This window comes from Triticum urartu, chromosome 4A, assembly GCF_056163025.1.
Source record: "Triticum urartu cultivar PI428250 chromosome 4A, HENAU_Tu73, whole genome shotgun sequence".
NCBI classification, from domain to species: domain Eukaryota; kingdom Viridiplantae; phylum Streptophyta; class Magnoliopsida; order Poales; family Poaceae; genus Triticum; species Triticum urartu.
Window position 1 is genome coordinate 257,622,096 of NC_141876.1, and position 18,375 is coordinate 257,640,470.

General features: G+C 50.4%; 1 long non-coding RNA gene across 6 annotated transcripts; it reads right to left on the reverse strand.

Annotated features, from left to right (window-relative positions):
* Positions 1-2,672: 2,672 nt before the first annotated feature.
* On the reverse strand, positions 2,673-6,084 carry LOC125551420 (uncharacterized). Of its 6 annotated transcripts, none has more exons than XR_007302557.2 (7): positions 5,534-6,084; positions 5,090-5,409; positions 4,854-4,958; positions 4,510-4,558; positions 3,948-4,008; positions 3,628-3,851; positions 2,673-2,891 (listed from the first exon to the last, which is right to left on the reverse strand). It is a non-coding gene; the product is annotated as an uncharacterized LOC125551420 (long non-coding RNA). The 6 variants fall into 6 exon arrangements; XR_007302560.2 differs by having other exon boundaries at positions 5,487-6,084; XR_007302558.2 differs by having other exon boundaries at positions 3,953-4,008; positions 5,090-6,084.
* Between the last annotated feature and the right edge of the window lie 12,291 nt (positions 6,085-18,375).

The window sequence follows — 18,375 nt, forward strand, 5'->3', positions numbered from 1 at the left end:
TCCTGACAAGGCCGCTCCAGAGGAGGTCTTGCATCGTCCGCCTCGCGAGGGTCTTGGATGCCTTGTTGATGAAGATGGGCCATACAGCCTGCTGGCTTAGCCACGCCGTGGGACTTAAGCAGGCAAGTCCGGGGACCCCCATTCCCAGAACGCTGACAGTAGCCCCCGGGCCCAAGGTGCGCTCAGGCTTGGCTTCGCGGCAAAGCCAAGGGTCAAGTTCGGCACGCCACGGGCCCCAAAAGCCTGCGGCCTCGGTTGACGCATGGCGGCTGATTGGATGTGGGCATCTCCACTTCCCCAAGTTGCCTCAGCAACTACACAACTTTGACAAGTCCCTGCGACATGCAAGGAAAACCATCATTACCTGCGATCGTGGGAGGTGCCGGTTGGCCTTCTCTTGCTATAAATGGGGAGGGGGCGGAGCCCCCGTCGCCCATCTCTTTCTCGCTCGCTTGCTTCTTCCTCCTCGCTCCATTGCTTTGTAGTGCCACCAATGGCGCCACGAAGAAAGTTCTCCGCCGCCGAGAAGGGAAAGGCCCCTTGCGAGGGACCCGACTCCCCGATGCCCAAGCGCGGACGCGGCCGCCCGCGCAAGCACGCCGTGGCCCACTATCGAGGTGGTGCCGCGGCACGCAGAGGGGGTCGTCCCAGCCTTGGCGATCCAGTTGACGAGGGGAGGCGTGCTGTGGTGGCGCGGCCCCCCCGTCCGCGCTTGCACACGGCGAAGGTGTCGCCGGAGTTTGTCGTCTGGTCGGAGAACCCGGCCGGCAACTGGCTCCAACTTCTGCGCTTCTTCGCCGGCAAGCTGCCGGCCTCCGGTCCAGGAGGACTCTGGTTGCAGGCGGATGGTTGCTGTAGCAAGGCCTCTTGGGTTGCGGTCGAGACTTCTGCCACGGGCAACATAGCCCTGGCCCGCGGCTGGAAGACTTTCTCCCGTGCCTGCGGCCTGGGCAGGCGGTGCACCCTCCACTTCAAGTACGATGGTGGATCGACCCTCTATGTGAGGGTGTTTGGGGAAGATGGTTGCCGCGCCGGGTGCTGCCCCGAGGCGAACGACGGTGAGGAGGTGCTCAGCCTTGGGGACGGTCACGATGAGGATGAGGGCGAGCCTGCCCTCGGCGGCGACCGTGTCCTGTCCAGCTACGGTGGCTCTTCCTCCAGTGACAGCTCCAGCAGTGACGGCTACGACCAGCCGCCACGCCGCCGCGCTCGCTTTGAAGGTGGTAGTGGGTCATCCCGCCGTCGCGCCTCTGTGAAGCGCGAAGAAGGATCCGGCTAGGCTCGGGGTGCCGCTAGGGGTCTGCCTCCACGGATCGCTGCAACGCTACTTTTGTTTTGCTCTTTTTCCTGCATCAAGAATGAAACCAGTATGGGCCCAGAGGGGCGTGTACCGAACTATGGTTCCTCGGTTATTGCACTATGCGTGTTGTTCCCGTGCCGTGTCATTATTTCGCGCAAAGATAACTTAACCTGGTATATTCAGGACGCCCTCTTCCTCACGAGGCGCTTATTTCCTCGTGTCCATCTTGCCTCGGTGGCTTGCATTCGCTCAGGAACTGCGAAAACTCGTTAGGAAGTGCGTTAAAAGATTTGCCGTTCACCCTGGCCTTGACATGGCACTTTGTATTGCGGTACCCGAGGGGCACGGACTAGGAGAGGTGTGCCAGCTTTTGGGGCTCGAATGAGGGTGGCTCGCGAGAAGGCAAAGGAGAAAAAATGCTTGCGAGGGCACCTGCCTAGCCCCCTCGGGAGGCATGCGAGAGAGAGAACACGAGCAAACCCGAGCCGGAAAAATGCAGTGACAGATGAGGGAATCAAATCAGCAAGGAACGCCAGGGCAAACTTCGATTAAGGAAAAGCGAGACAACTACGGAAAGCAAATGAAAAGCCGCGCCCGGCACCTAATCTAGTCTTCAAGTCTTCTCACCACCGCGAAGCTAAGTGCTACCACTAGACGTGGGCGGGAGCCCTAGGGCCTGAGACCGGCGCTCCTGAGACTCCGGGGCATGTACAACCCCAACTCACTATTACATGAGAGTGTCATGGGCGGCGATTCTTCACAGGAACCGGGCCTTCTTCATAGGCTCTAGGCCTTTCTTCACAGGCTCTGGGCCTTGCTTCATGGGTAAAACTTCCGGAGGTGCTGGATGTTCCAGGTGTTTTGGATAGGTACCCCGTCTTGTGTCTCCAGGCGCATGGCGCCAGGCCTGGAGATGTGGACGAACTTGAACGGGCCCTCCCACATTGGTGAAAACTTATGCAGCCCTTCCCTGGAGAGACCCGCCTCAGGACTAGGTCACCCATCTCGAGTGTCCTGGAGCGGATGTTGCGGTAGTGGTATCACTATAATAGGAACCCCCCTTCAACAATGCATCGATGTGTTGCCTTTTGTCCATATAAGCGTTGCTAAAGTCTACACCAACGAATTATTATGCGTTGTCGTTGGTGGCGTTGCAAGGGTCTACAACAACGTATATAGATCCGTTGGTAATCTCAAGAATAATGTGTTGCAAGCCAACAACAGATTCATCCAACGCTTCTATGTGTTGTTGTTTGCACAAATAGAATAACCACTATATATATTCATTTATAACAGTAGGTTGTTCAAATAGCAGTACATGACACCTTTTTTTGAGCTCGCACTACAAGGTACAACTTCAGTAAAATTCGTAGAAATGAAACTAATATATTGATTCAATGGCATAATTTGTTACATTGCAATGCAAGTATCGTCTATTAGGAGTACATCAATTTCCTAGAAAATGAAACATTTTAAAGCATATAAATTTCTAAAATTCTGTGAACTGTCTTCACTCTCCTCCAAGTACCAAAGATCAGCATAAATTATCCAAGGATCCAAGTAATCACCTAGTATTGAACTTCTCATCAACCTATAAAGAAAAAAGCATAATATTATTCAGTTATAAATTCGAAATTTGAAGTCTAAAAATATACATGCTATGCATTCTACGGAAAGGATTCACATAAAAATACCACGTGTCCAAGAGAAGATGTTTCGGAGAACAGACATAAGCATATGTATGTCTTACACATAACTTAGTAGAGTTCAGATTAAGACACTAATGACGTGTTTGGTTCGCAGAAAAATAGCGGTTTCTGATTTCAATGCTTCCTGAAACCATACCATTCACCTGCAATGTCTTTTATAGCTGTGGTTTCTGATACAGGACTTCACAAAACTAAAAATGCCCAGATCGAAGCTGATTGGAAACTGAAACATATCTGCACCAACCAAATGAAGCGTGTTTTCCATAGAGCCAATCGGAAGCAAAGCTTCCCAATACGATAAAATCAATATGTTTCTGGAGCCGAACGAGACGTGTCGCAGGCATCTTTGATCAATCGGATGTGCCTAGTCACTATCAACAACCATCAACATGTATTTACTACTAACAATTATCCAAAGATTGTATTATATTAATAATGAGATGAATTCAACAACCAACTAGGTGGTAAGTACTTAGATAACAATAATATCGACTAAAGAATTGTATTTCTTTTTTCCAAAGGACTCTGCACTAATTAGTTTTGCTTTCTATGATGTATTAAGAGAGAAAATATCGATGCCATCAGCTTGAAAACCGTCACACAAAACTGCGTAGTTACCTCACAACTACAACTTTGGACATTAGAAATTTTCAATCCATGAGTGCATTCTCAGAACCTGTAGAAGGAACAACATGAAAAAGGAACACATCATCAGATTTGGGGCAGTTGGCATTGTTAACTGTGAAATGGAAAAGGGGTGTTGTTGGATAACTTTCTAATCCACTCTGCTTGCCATCATGCCTGGCCTGAGCCCCTGACGCAGCCTTGCTGGATAGCATGATCTAATTATTACAGACAAGATCATTCCCTAATTAGTATAGAAGAGAGGACATGAGAGAATAATTCATTAGAAGTTAGGAAAGATAAATCGGAGGTACCATACTAGACTGAGCCGCTATAGGAAGTTTCGTTCCACTCTGACCGCAACACCACCACAATCTGAGATGAGGACATCAGACACAAACAAATATTTAGAAGAGATGAGCCACGACTATGGTCTTGGCCGCCCTAGATGGGGCATGAATTCGTTTGGGCTTCTCTAGGAAAAAGTTTGGATGTTTTGTTTCTAGAGAAAGTGAGATCCAAGATGTTTACAGAAGAAGAGAAATTGATTTGCCACTAATTAATTGTTGAAGACCAACCTAGTACATAAGCTAAATGCATATTTATGAAAATGCATCAAAAGGAGACCTATGTAATGGCTGAACAGTCTGAATAAAAGCAGACCATGGCTGATTAGTTTTTCTTTTCAATACTTACCTAGTTTTAAGAAATACTACCCATAAGCCATTGCTGCCAATGTGGCATATTATATATCAAAAGAATTTGATCTTTGTGACCTTTTAGCTTCCTTATGTTGTATCATTTGTCATGCCATTCAATAACTGAACATCAAAATCTATAGGAATGTACAAAATAGGGTAATAGCGAATGGGTTACCTTACTCTCCGATGATGTAGTAATCTGTACATATCTATCTGCCCTGAAGCTGCATGCCATTAAAGTAAGTTAATCCCTTACAAATCAGCAAAGGCAAGCTAAAGATCTTAACACAGTCCTATTTATTTGTGCATCTATTGTCAACTGTTTGAAACATGACCTGGAAACTTCATACCAAAATCACAGCTACTCCAAGTATTTAGAGACTGACAAACTGTTAGCTTTCATCTAGTAGGCACAAAAAATTCATGGAAAAAATCACATGATGATATACAGGTGGAAAATATAATTAGATACACTCGACACACATCTTATTGGTGGTCAGGAAAGTTTGTGCTACTAACCTACTTGTCATGGAGCAGTACAACTTCAGCGCAGAATTGATTTGCAGAGCTTGGAAATTTCATGGTATGACAACCCGAAGCCAATGTAGAGGAAGCCTGGAGCTCCTACATAGATGTCAATAGAGTTAATCATATGTTCAATGCATGTTTTATCTTGAAAACAGAAGGGGCGAATCATCAACAACTGAACCGTAGCTACATTACGCGCCCATAAGGCAATTTGTGTCAGATCCAACCTGCAGTCAAGATTAAGCGCCGACATAGGTAGCCTGCGAGGCACAACACCGTCAGGCCTGAGCGCAGCAACTCGTGTGCAGACGCGAGGTAGTGGGCCTAGAAACCATTGGTGAGAGAATCGTGCCAGACACCCGTGGCACTAGGGTTCAGAATAAATCACTTGTGTATATAACAGGAAGGTTACAATCCATACTTCGACACTATGCAATGGTGTGCACCACGATTCATCTGTGTGTGCTCCAAATAAACAAACAGGGTACCAGTTCATGATCATTGTTGTTGGTTTGAACTGAAGGTGAGCATGTGTTACCACCAAAACCTGTGATACCAATAGTTCGAAGTTGCATATCAATTTTTCCAGAACGTGCTCTTATGGAATAAACAGTTAAAGATTACAATGATTCGGAGGAATTGTGCATGTCTCTCAAGATGTGTGTTGTTACCGGCCCTACAATGTTGCTGGCTCCACCTCCTCCCTCTCTCCATCACCACCAACCTCCGACAGTCAAAACCCGTGCAGAGCCGCCCCGGCGAGATCTGTTTCTCCCGGAGTCAAGTGTCGCGCTCACGAGTTGGGGGACCTCGTGGAGGCAGGTAGTGGTCTACGCGGTGGGGGGCCATGGCGGCGGGGTGGTTCCTCCAGGGCTCCGGCGCTGGTGCCTGCTTGCAGCGGAGAGGTACGGTGGAGGCGGTGGTCGGTGGTGCACGGAGCTACTGCTCTCATGTACGCTTGGGCCCAGATCTGGCCAGGCCAGTTCGGCAGCGGCGGCTGCTCGCGCACGCATGGTGGCCTGCTGCGGCCATCATGGAGGCTGGGGGCTCGCGGTGTGGATGGCTTGTGGTGGCGCTAGTATGTTCCTCAAAACAATTGGCGGCGGTGGCGGCGGCGTCATAGTCATGGAAGTTGGGCGAGAAAGGGGAATCAGGCGAGAGGGAGATAGATGTTTGATAGAAAATTGTATTTTTGGGTACGGGGAGGTTAGCTCAAAGTGTGGGAGGGGTGGGGAGGTGGGAGGTGGAACAAACAACACGTGTTATGTATCATTGGTAGATATTCGTTGCGATAGGTGGATTTTTGTTGTAGTGTATCGCCGCAGTGCTTGCCGGTACCTCGCCGCCTGTAGTGCAGCTTCACGGCGACGTTCCTCCCCCTGCTGCGTCTCATCAAACGTCAGGACCCGTGCGGAGCGATGCTTGACCTCGTGAGGGAGGACTGCTTCTGCTCCGTAGACGAGGAAGAACGGGGTTTCGCCCGTTGGCTTGGTGGCGGTGGTGCGTATCGACCACAGCACGGACTGGAGCTCATCGTGCCAGCCCCTGCCACAGGCTTCGAGCTTCTTCTTAAAGGTCCTGGTCTTGAGGCCCCTCAGGACCTTCGCGTTGGCGTGTTCGGCCTGGCCATTGCTCCTGGGGTGTGCTACCGAGGCGTAGCAGATCGGCGTTCCAAGGTTAGCACAGTAGGTTTTGAAGAGGTTGCTAGTAAACTTCGAACCGTTATCTGTGATGATGCGGTTGGGGACCCCGAAGCAGCTCACGAGGCCATTGACGAACTTGACAGCCGAGTCGACTGGGATGGTACGGACGGCTTCTACTTCCGCCCACTTGGTGAACTTGTCGATGGCGACGTAGTGATAGCGGTAGCCCCCTGGCGCCCGAGGGAACGGGCATAAGATATCTAGACCCCAGACCGCGAACGGCCATGTGAGCGGGATAGTTTGAAGGCCCTGAGCAGGCTGATGGACTTGCTTGGCGTGGAATTGGCAAGCTTCGCAGGACTTCACCAGCTTGGCTGTGTCACTGAGTGTTGTAGGCCAGTAGAATCCAGTACGAAACACCTTGCCGATGAGGGTTCGTGACGACGAGTGGTGTCCGCAGTCCCCACCATGTATGTCAATCAGCAACTCCCTTCCTTGATCGCTGGTGATGCAGCGCAGCATGACATCGTTCGGTCGTTTCCTGTATAACTCACCGTCTTGGATACAGTATGACGTGGCTTGCCGGGCCACACGCTCCGCGTCCTCTTCCTTCTCCGGCAGCGTCCCGTGCGTCAGGTAATCCTTGAATTTCTTGGTCCAGCATTCCTCCTGGGGCTCGAGTGCCAAGAGCAGCCGAGCTCCTGAGGTCGGGCCACAAGCTGGGGCTCCCGTGGCTGGAGGCTGTGGGAGCTCCTCTCGAGGCTGAATCATGCTTGAAAGAGGTGGCGTAGCTGATGGCTTTAAGAGCCTCTCCTCAAAGACACCGGACTCCTGTGGTTACCGCTTGGATGCTCTCCTGGCGATGTCGTCGACTTCCTTGTTGGTGCCCCGGGGCACATGTTGCAGCTCCAGGCCCGAGAACTGCTTCTCCATCTTGCGCACCTCCGCGAGGTAGGCCTCCATATGCTTGTCCTTCGGCTCATACACTTTGTTGGAGAAGTTGACGAGGAGTTGCGAGTCACCTCTGACGGTGAGGTGCTTCAACCGTAGAGCCGCCGCAGCCTTCAGGCCAGCTATGAGGCCTTCGTATTCTGCGATATTGTTGGAGACCTTCTCGTCATGCTGAAAGCAGAGTTGCACGACGTAGTAGAGCTTGTCCTGAGTGGGCGAGATGAGCACTGCTCCAGCCCCCGCGCCCTGGTGCGTGAAGGCGCCATTGAAATACATGACCCAGCTGTCTGGAGGTTCGGTTCCTGGGGAGGTGGACCGGTCTTCTCCTTCCTGAAGTGTCGGGGCATCCGTCCATTCTGCCACAAAGTCAGCGAGCGCGGCCCCCTTAATGACCCTGGTAGTGCTGAATTCCAACTGGAATGCTTGCAACTCGATGTTCCACTCAGCGACCCTTCTGGCTGAGTTTCGGCTCCTGAGTACCCTCTCCAATGGGTAGGCTGAGACGACCTTGATGGGGTGGCCCTGGAAGTAGTGTCGCAGCTTGCGTGAGGCCACCAGGAGTGCGAGCAGGAGTTTCTAGGGCATGGGGTAGCGTGCCCTCGCGTCCCACAGTACGGTGCTGACGAAGTACACCGGGTGTTCGACAAGGGCTGGCACATTGCCGAGGCTCGGGTCCTACGGAGATCGGGGCATATCCTGAGGTGGAGGGATTCCTGAGACTGACTGTCCTCAGGAGCTGCTGCGATGTCGCCCTGCTGAGCTTGGTCTTCCACCGCTGATGCCTTTGCCGCGCCTTCCTGACCCTGCGCTACTTCAGCTCCGGCTCGGCGCAGCGCGCCCTTGGCTTGGCGCTCCTCCCGAACCACCACCAGGGCCGCGCTGGCGGAGTATGGGGTGGCGGCAAGGTAGAGTACCAGAGCCTCGAGAGGCCATGGTGCTACCATCACCTGGGGGCTAGTTAGGTATTTCTTGAGGTCTTGGAAGGCCTAGTCAGCCTCTGGGGTCCACTCAAATGGGCCCTTCTTCTTCATGAGCTTGAAGAAGGGTAAGGCGCGCTCTCCTAGTTTGTAGATGAAACGCCCTAACGCGGTCACCCGCCCTGCTAGCTTCTGCATCTCTTTGAGGGTCTGTGGTGGGCTCATGTCCTCGATGGCCTTGATCTTCTCTGGGTTCGCCTCTATCCCTCTGTGGTATACTAGGAATCCCAGCAGCTTGCCGGAGGGGACGCCGAACACGCACTTCTCCGGGTTAAGCCTCAAGTTCACTTGGCGCAGGCTCTCGAAGGTCTCCTCCAAGTCTTGAATTAATGTCCTCGCCTCGCGAGACTTGACCACTATGTCATCGACGTAAGCCTCTGTGTTTCTCCCAAGTTGTCGCCCCAGGGCGATGTGCATCAACCGCTGAAAGGTCACGCCTGTGTTGCGCAGCCCAAAGGGCATGCATGTGTAGCAGTACACCCCACATGGTGTCAGGAAGGCTGTCTTCTCCACATCTTCCACCGTCATCTTGATCTGATGATACCCTGAGAACGCATCCAGGAAGCACAGCAGGTCACACTCGGTGGTGGAGTCGACAATCTGGTCGATGCGCGGGAGTGGGAACGGATCTTGGGGGCAGGCTTTGTTAAGGTTGGTGAAGTCGACGCACATCCGTTCCTTCCCACCTTTCTTCGGCACTACGACGGGGTTCGCCAGCCATTCGGGATATCGAACTTCTCGGATGGCACCTGCCGCCTCCAGCTTGCGTGTTTCTTGGACGATGAAGGCCTGCTTCTCAGTGGACTGCCGTCTTGCTCGCTGCTTCACGGGGCGTATGTTGGGGCATACCCTTAGATCATGCTGAATCACCTCCCTCGGGACCCCTACCAGCTGATTGGGCTCCCACGCGAATATCTCCTTCTTCGCGCGCAAGAACCTCATCAAGGCTTCTTCTTGTCCCGGGTTGAGGCCGGCTCCTATGGTAATGGTGGCTCCTGAAGGCCCGTCCTCGTTGACCATCACCTGTTTGGTTTCCGCCTTGTCTTGGGTGAACAACTGCTTCTTCTTGGTAGGCGCGGCCTCCTTGGCCTCGGGGGTACCGGCGCCGGCGGGCTGTACTGCTGTCGCGGTCTTGAAGGCGAGCCTGAGCGCCATCACAGCCTCCTTAGTGTCCCCCTTGATGGTGAGGACGCCCTTGCTCCTTGGCATCTTCATGAGGTTGTAGGCCGGGTGAGTCGCCACCATGAACTGAGCGAGAGCCGCGTATCCAAGGATGGCGTTGTACGAGAGACCGATGCGAGCGATGTCGAAGTCCACCAGCTCAGTGCGGTAGTTGTCACGTGTGCCGAAGGTGACACGGAGGCGGGTCTGCCCTCGAGAGTGGGCAGCTCCACCACCCACTCCCGAGAAGGGCTTGCCGAGGCCGAGCCGCTCGAGCAGCACGTGAAGAAGGCTGAGGGCTTCTACGGAGAGCAAATTGAGGACAGCACCACCGTCGATGAGGGTCTTGGTAACGACCACGTAGCAGATGGTGGGCGTGCAGAGCATTGGGAGCATCCCGGAGCTGGCGGTGGAGTCGGGGTGGTCTTCTGAGCCGAAGGTGAGGTCGGCCTCTGGCGCAGCCCAACCCGACGGAGCCCCCAGGCACTTGGAGGTGGCCCTGATATGACGGAGGAACGGCTTGACGTGGCGGTCTGAAGGTGGTGCTTGAGAGCCGCACAGCAGGGCCGCGACTGCGTGGTGCGCCGGCACCGCGTAGTGAGCGGTGAAGAGGTCGCGGAGTTCCCCCCAGGAGGCCACCGTGGATCTCGAGAGGTTGAGCAGCCAGGCGCGCGGCTCGCCGGCGAGGGCCATGGGGAACCAGTTGGCCATGATCTTGTCGTTGCCTCCGGCTTCGAGGACAGCCTCCTCGTATGCTCGTAGGAACAGTGTCAGGTCTGTCGCGCCGTCGTAACGCGGCGGCATCTCCGGTTTGAACTTGGTCGGCCACCGCACTCGCCGTAGGGTGGGGGCCAGGGCTTGGTACCTAGACGTCCCGCTGTCGATGTCGGCCGCAGAGGTGGATGGCAGGGCACCTGCCATGGGGGCGAAGTGCAGCGGCGCGGGGTGCATCTTGGTGAAGAGGAGCTCCGGTACACCCCTATCTAGCGCGCCAAATGTAGGATGTGGGGTTCCGCCAAACCCTTAAGATTCGAACACTGTGGTGCGCCAAGTCTTTCCCTCCTACCAATCTACGCCCTAGCTCGCTAAGGTCTCGCGGACGAACTCAACGAACTCGCAACACAGAAAGACACGGGATTTATACTGGTCCGTGCCATCGTTGTGGTGTAATATCCTAATCCAGTGTGGTGGTGGTGGATTGCCTCTTGGGCTGATGATGAACAGTACAAGGGGAAGAACAGCCTCCTGAGGTTGAGGTGTTCTTGTGCTTGGCTGACTTGTGCGGGTGAGAGTGATCTTCCTCCCCCTATGGTGGTGGCTAGCTCTAATTATATAGGCCCTGATCCTCTTCCCAAATATTGAGCGGGAAGGGAGCCACCAATGGCGGGCAAATTCAAAGGGGGACAGCTAGTACAAGCTATCCTGACAAAAGTTGTCTTCGTCTGCGAAAGGCTCTGGTGGTGACGCCGTCTTGGGCTCCACGATGACCTCTGTCCTGTCGTCCTTCTGGTCTTGGTCCCGTTGCACCGATATGGAAACCTTTGCCTGATGCCTCGGTAGTCTTCGCCCACGCCTGCTTCCTTAGCATCAAAGAGGAAACAAGGACGCTGCACGCGCTGGCGCCCGCCTGGAGCCTGCCTGGTGTCAATCGTCATGGCTCACGTCACGAGAGCCTCGTGAGGTTTGCCCCGCCTTGATATCTCCGCTCCTTGTGAGCCTGCCTGACTAGGCCACTCCAGAGGAGGTCTTGTGTCACCCGCCTCGCGAGGGTCTTGGATGCCTTGTTGATGAAGATGGGCTGTACAGCCTGCTGGCTTAGCCACGCCGTGGGCCACAGGCAGGCAAGTCTAGGGACCCCCGTTCCCAGAATGCCAACAGCTATGACATAAAAGATGGATATCTTATGAGAGCTAACAAGCTTTGCATCCCCGAGTCTTCTCTTTGTTTGTTGCTTTTGCATGAATCTCATGGAGGAGGCTTAATGGGACATTTTGGACAAGACAAGACGTTCGCCATGCTCTCGAAGAACTACTTTTGGCCCAAGATGTTTCGCAACGTCAACCGCTTCACCAACCGATGCTATACATGTCGCAAAGCTAAGTCCAAAGCTCAATCCCATGGCCTTTATATGCCTCTACCAATTCCATATCAACCATCGGAAGACATTAAGATGGACTTTGTACTTGGTTTTCCTAGGACTCGAAATGGTAAGGATTCGGTATTTGTCGTTGTGGACCGTTTCTCAAAAATGGCACATTTCATTCCTTGCAACAAGATAGATGATGCTTCACATGTTGCTACTCTCTTTTGTAGGGAAATATTGCATCTACATTGAGTGCCAAAGACGATCGTCTCGGACCGCGACGTCAAGTTCCTAGCTACTTTTGGAAGACCATATGCGCCTAGATCGGAATCAAGCTACTTTTCTCCATGGCGTATCATCCACAAACCGACGGCCAAACGGAAGTTACCAACCGCACACTCTCCGCTCTAATTTGAGTACTCATCAAGAAGAACATCAAGGAGTTGGAGGAGTGCCTACCTATCGCCGAGTTCACCTACAACCGAGTAAGACACTCAACAACCAGCAAGTCTCCCTTCGAGGTCCTCTATGGATTCAACCCTTTATCCCTATTGGACATTCTCCCTCTATCAATCCAAGAGCGCATCAATTTGGATGTAAGTGCACGTGTGACTCATCTCAAGAAGGTGCGTGAAGATACAAGACATACTATCAAGCGCCAAGTACAACAACTTGCGACCAAACTTGATGTAGGGTAGAACCCTAATCGCCCGATCTTTCTCGAAAGGAGCGGATCCCGCGAAGAAGACGAAGAACATGAGGGAAATCACGAGGGGAAACATGAGAAAATGACTAAACCAACAAGAAATAGTCACACATATGCTAGATCCTCGAGTACATAAGAGATCACACGATCCAAATCCAACAAGGGACGATAGAAAGGGTAGCCGGTTCTTCTCCGTGAGGAGGTCTTGAATCCACAGGGGGATCTTCCCGTAAAGGGGTCTTGAATCCAAGGTGGATCTTCTCCGAAGAGGGTCGCGGTCTCTCTCAAGGAGTAGATCAGATATGGATGAGCGAAGCTCTATCTCACAAATGAGCTAACACAATGCTAACCCTAAAACGTAGGTGGAGGGGGAGTATATATAGTCTAAGGGCGAAGGGGCACATGGGCCATGTCCCAGATGCGCTGCACGGAGGCAGGGGGGCCGGATGTCTGGGCCTTCCCAAGACGCCGGATGTCCGGGCTGGCAGGGTCCAGCCTTGTTGCTCTCTGGAATGACGGGGTCCGGATTTCCTGGCTGGAGGCCGGATGTCTGGGGTCTCGGGACGCGCCGGATGTCCGGGCTGGTCGCCAGATGTCCGGGCCCTCAAGACTTGGATGCTGGCTCCTTGCTACTAGTGACACTTCCAGGGGTTGGATGTCCAGGTCCTGGGAGCTATCTCCGTCTTCTTCCGTCGTTGCTTCCATGCTTCGCTCGCGGATGGTGTAGTTGTTCCTCGGCGCTTGCACTCCTCCTCATAGTCCGTAGTGTTCCGACAATACCTATGCATGCACACGAGAGGGGTGTCAAGTAGTATACCATCCTCGAAGGGGTCAAGTGAGCACATGTAAAGGAGAATATACACCTTTGGGTATGTCAAGTAGATGTCGCACGTCTCACTCGCCAAACGGACTCTTGACATGGTGATGTCCATAGGATGCTCTGCATCATCTCCCCTCCCTTCGGAAAGATCCGACCTCGGATCGAAAACCAAATCACCATGGGAAAGAGATGGCCTCGCCGTGTAGAAGTGGACGTTCACCAAGTACTTGTCATCTTGAAGCTTGAAATGGGCACTCTCAAGTGTCGCACCATCTTGTGGTTCATTCAAAAGGAGAAAGGACAACAAACACTTGGAAAAACAAATGTGGTTAGCGTTAGTGCTAAACCAAGCATTCAAGAGGTGAGTGACCAAACAAGTGTCGTCATCATGCAAAGCATATGGTGCGACAAGGGATTGTGACATGGCATGTAAGCATATCAATCGAGCACAAGCAATGATATCATGGGGACAAGCATGTAAATGTGAGGTAGTGATGCAAATATGTGTAACAAAAGAATAAGCATCTACCTCAAAGTCATAGCAAGCATAGGCAAATCGCTCAATGAAAGGTCTATGGTAGGCATAAGAATCATTCACAACACCAAATAAAATGAAGTGTCTAAACACATGGGTCAAGTGCAAGATAATCCAAACATAATGTGCATGGGGTGTAGTGAATATCGTGTGGCACTCAACACAATGGAAAGAGCAATTTTTCATCATGTGTGAGGAAATCAAGGCAAGCATGTAGCAATCAGTGGGACATGGCATATGTGAAGTGGTGACATTGTTGCAACCAAACATATGAGAGGAGCAAGTAATCCAAGAATTGGATGCATCACACAATGCATATATATCATGATGCATGGAATGGTGAAAATGACAAGTCAAAGCAATATCTCTAACAAGTGTGCAATAAAGGGGTCCAAGATGAATAATAAGTCTCATGGTGCAAGCAACACAAGTACTATGATCCGCAATATCCATGCTCATGGTTTGGGGGTTCTCAAAAGAGAAGGATATCACCTTGAAAGCATGTCCTTGTGCGTCCTTCACAATGATGAAGTACAAGCAAGTGCGATGTAGAATCGTCGTGGTAGGAGGTGGTTCGCTCTCAAGAGCTCGAATGGTCAACTCACGTGACGTGGAAGTTGACATGAGGTCCAAGTTTCCTACACATGCACAAAACAAGGCAAAGAACGTATGCGCATGGCAGATAAACACATCATCCATCATGATGGTTCTCTTCTCTTGCACATAACCATTAGAAGCAGAAGTGCATGAATAATATGATGCAACAATGGCTATATTCATGGCACTAGGTATATGAAGAAAAGAGGTGAGACAAGCATGCTTCACAAGGAATATGTCAAAATCTTCAAACATATGCGAGAATGCTATGGGGGCAATCTCATTAGCAAGACTAAAATCATTGGTGCACTCAATACATGGGAAATCATCTAGCATGATAGAGGCAACACATGAAGATATATGGCAAGAAGCAATAAAAATCATGTGCAAAGCATGTAGATGGTTGTCATCAACCGCATGAAGGGAGCAAGTATGAATTATTGGTGATGCAACATAAGCAAGCATAGTAATCAAGGCGTGTAAACTAGTGGAGTGAAGATGCAACACACTAGAGGAAATCATGGCAATCATGTCATGAGAGAAAATAATAGGCATAGGAAATGCATATGACATATCACAAGCACGAACACAAAGAAAGGTGAAAGTATCATCATAGGCATGGGGCAGAAAGCAAACATGGCAATAACAAGCAATATCTCCACCAAGCTTGCAAATACACATACAAGTATGACAATCAATCATCATGTGTAATGCAAAGCATGGGTCACAAATGTATGGCAAAGGCATAGGAATGAACATATCATGCAAAGTGAACATCGCAAGATGGGCATATAATATGTAATGGACAATAACCCATAGCCAAGTGAGGGTCATGTAGAACAAATGCGTGAAGTCTTTGCGTGAAGAGAGCGGTGGGAAAGACAATCCATGGGATCCCAAGTCATCGTTGCTCTCTAGAGCTCGTTTTGTCAACTCGTGGGATTGCGAGGTTGACAAGTATTCATGGGTACCTACACAAAAGAAACACAAACAAAAGAAATTATGGGTGTGGTAAATGTACACATCATCCATCATGATGTGTATGTGCACGTGAGAGTTAGTACATGATAAGCATCACTCAAAGAAATTTAATGCATGGTATAAGAACATGTCATCCATCATGAAAGAATAGTTATTATGTATAACACGATGGGGACACAAATTGAGCATATAAGTATAAGGCACAACAATAGCATTTTTATTCATGGGGAGCATATTGTGCACACAAGTATTGGGATGATGCAATGAATGGGATGAATGTAAATCTCCTAAAATGTATGAGGAAACTATGGGGGTCTCCTCATGAGCAATATTGGAAACATCACATGGAGTAAATGGACAACATCCAAAACAATGCATATCCGATGCTAGGTGGTCATGGCATGGCATATGAGATAAATGATGCAAAGGGAGCATGATGTGACCTAGAGAATTGTCACAAGAAATCCTATGTAACATGGCATCACAACTAATAGACTCCACATGGCAATCATCACACTCATCATAAATGGGTAAATCATCGCATGGGGAAGTCACACTAGCATGAAGCATGGAAATAGGTTGATCAACATCATGCAAGCAATCAATGTCATGATAGTCCACTAGTGGGAGAAGAGCATCACCTTCACCTATGTTACCTTTGTCATTCCACTCAAGTGGTGTAGGTGAGATGGGAAAGACCAAATGGTGGTCATCTTCATCTTGATGGAACTATATGGGGGGTGCATCATATTCCACCATGGCCATCGTCTTGTCCAAAGGGAGGACGAAGTCATCGCGAATCGGTGCGTGATCATAGATGGGACCTAGCACCAAATGAGAAGACACAATAGAGGTAGAGGTCAAGTCGTTAGTGTTGAAAGTGGCCTCACATGACCTATCAACTATATCACCCTCTCTATGCGGTGGTTCACTCACTTCCTCAAAGTAGGTGCACTCAAACTCACATATGGTGGAGTCACTCATCTCACTCAAGAGGTGGGGGTTGTGGCTCTCCTCACATGGGAATTGTGGAAACACATCATATTTGGGGCTAGTGCTGAAGTCACTCTCACTCTCAATATGGTGGCTAAAGTCACTCAAGTCATCACAAGTCGTCGTGGTTGAAGGGAAAATCCCATGCTCAACCGTCTTGTCGTCGTCGCTGTGGATGAAGGCCGAAGATGGCACATCATCACTCTCGCCTCCTAATATGGAAGCATCATCCTTGCTCATCACCATGTCGCTCGCCTCCAAAGCTTGGTCCTTGATGGTCTCCATAGTCGTAGTCGTCGCTGCACCATCTTGAAAAAGAGTCAAAGTAGACTCGGCATCATCAATGCCACAAAGAGGGATGGCGGTGAAGTCGAACTTGGGAGCATCATCTTGGAGCTCGTCGGGCTTGGACATCGTGGTGGTACTAGCCTCATGCTCGTTCTCATGGAGCTTGGTCGTCGCGAAGTGAGCTTGGGGTGGAGAAGCTTTGGCGTTCATGAGTTCTTATTCCGCCTTGAGAGCACCAATGTAGTTGTCGTCGAGGGACTTGTAGTTCTCGAGGAAGATCGTCTTGGATATGTCGTTGTGTAATCCCATCATGATGTGGAACTTCATCAAAATGTGGTCGTCCACGCCGGCTCGTCGCAAGGAAATCTTCATCTCCTTGAAGTACTCGTCGATGGACTTGTATCCTTGGATGGTGTTCTCCAATTGGCGTTGAAGTTGTTCCATGTAGGTTGGAGGCACGAACTCTCGCCGCAAAGCTCTCTTCATCTTGGGCCAACTCATGTCGTAGCTCTTCAAAGGTGTGTGAAGCCACCATGTGGACACGTAGTCGTGGAAGTTCCTTATGGCACACTTCACTTAATCTTCGGGAGGGACTTGATGTAGCTTGAGGTAGTCGTCCATTAGGAGCTCCCACTCGAGATACTCCTCGGGTTCTTGAGTCCCATAGAAAGGAATCTTGTGGTCGGTGTCGAGGTCGTAGTAGCTCGTGGAAGTCATGGACTTGAGCTTGGAGAGCTTCTCTTGAGCATAGTCTTGAGATGCTTGTTGGTGAAGATGTCGTATATCCGAAGGCGAAGATGCCAAGGGAGATGGTGAAGTCATTGAGCGGTAGTTGGTGTTGAGCTCTTGACCTTCACGTTCGTGGTGGTGATGGTGTCGATGTCGATGTGACCTTGCCGGAGATGGTAGCTCGAAGGCATGTGCCCTTGAGCGTCTTCTCAAAGATGAGGAAGACCGCTTGTAGGACTTGATGAGGGATTTGATCTTCTCCATTTGAGCTTGCACCTTGGCGTCATTCGAGTTGTTCGTGGCATCGAACTCGTCGTTGTTGTTGTAGACCAAAGATGAAATGCCTTGCCTATCCATCACAAGACTCGAGCAAATATGAGTGGAGAAAGGAGAATAACTATACAAAATGTACCTTGACCGATGTTGAAGATTGATCAATGATCACTCAATGATGTAACAAGGAAATAGCACAATTGGTACCAATTCTTGTTGGTTTCTCACACCTACACAAATAAGGCTTATGGTGGAGCTCGGTGAGGATAGTGGCACAAAAATCTGATGCAAAATGTTAGCAAGAGTCAATAATGTTGAAAGAGATTCACAAATTCGCAAGTGAAACAAGTAGACCAATAGCAATATGTGGCACACGGAAACACACACATAGATAGATAAATGGGGTTGTGCAACCAAGGAATGAGCACAAAATGTGGAATCCACAAAAAACGCTCGTGTTGCACAACTCAAGAGAGAAGCTAGCACGATTGCTCAATAGGCGGATACGACACTTGTGCACAACCTATAAGATGCAAAATATATGAGTTTTCTATCCCAAGTATGCTATATATGTATGATGTTTCGGTGGTATGATCCAAGATGATCGGATATGACAATCTTATATGCGATGTGGTATGATGCTATGGCACTTCCTTACAAGCTTCTTTGCTCTTTCTCTTTTGCTTAAAAGCTTTATTCTTTTTTTGTATGTGTATGGCCACTTTTGCACAACGCACGAACCAAGATAGGAATTGTGTGTATGCGAGAACGAACTT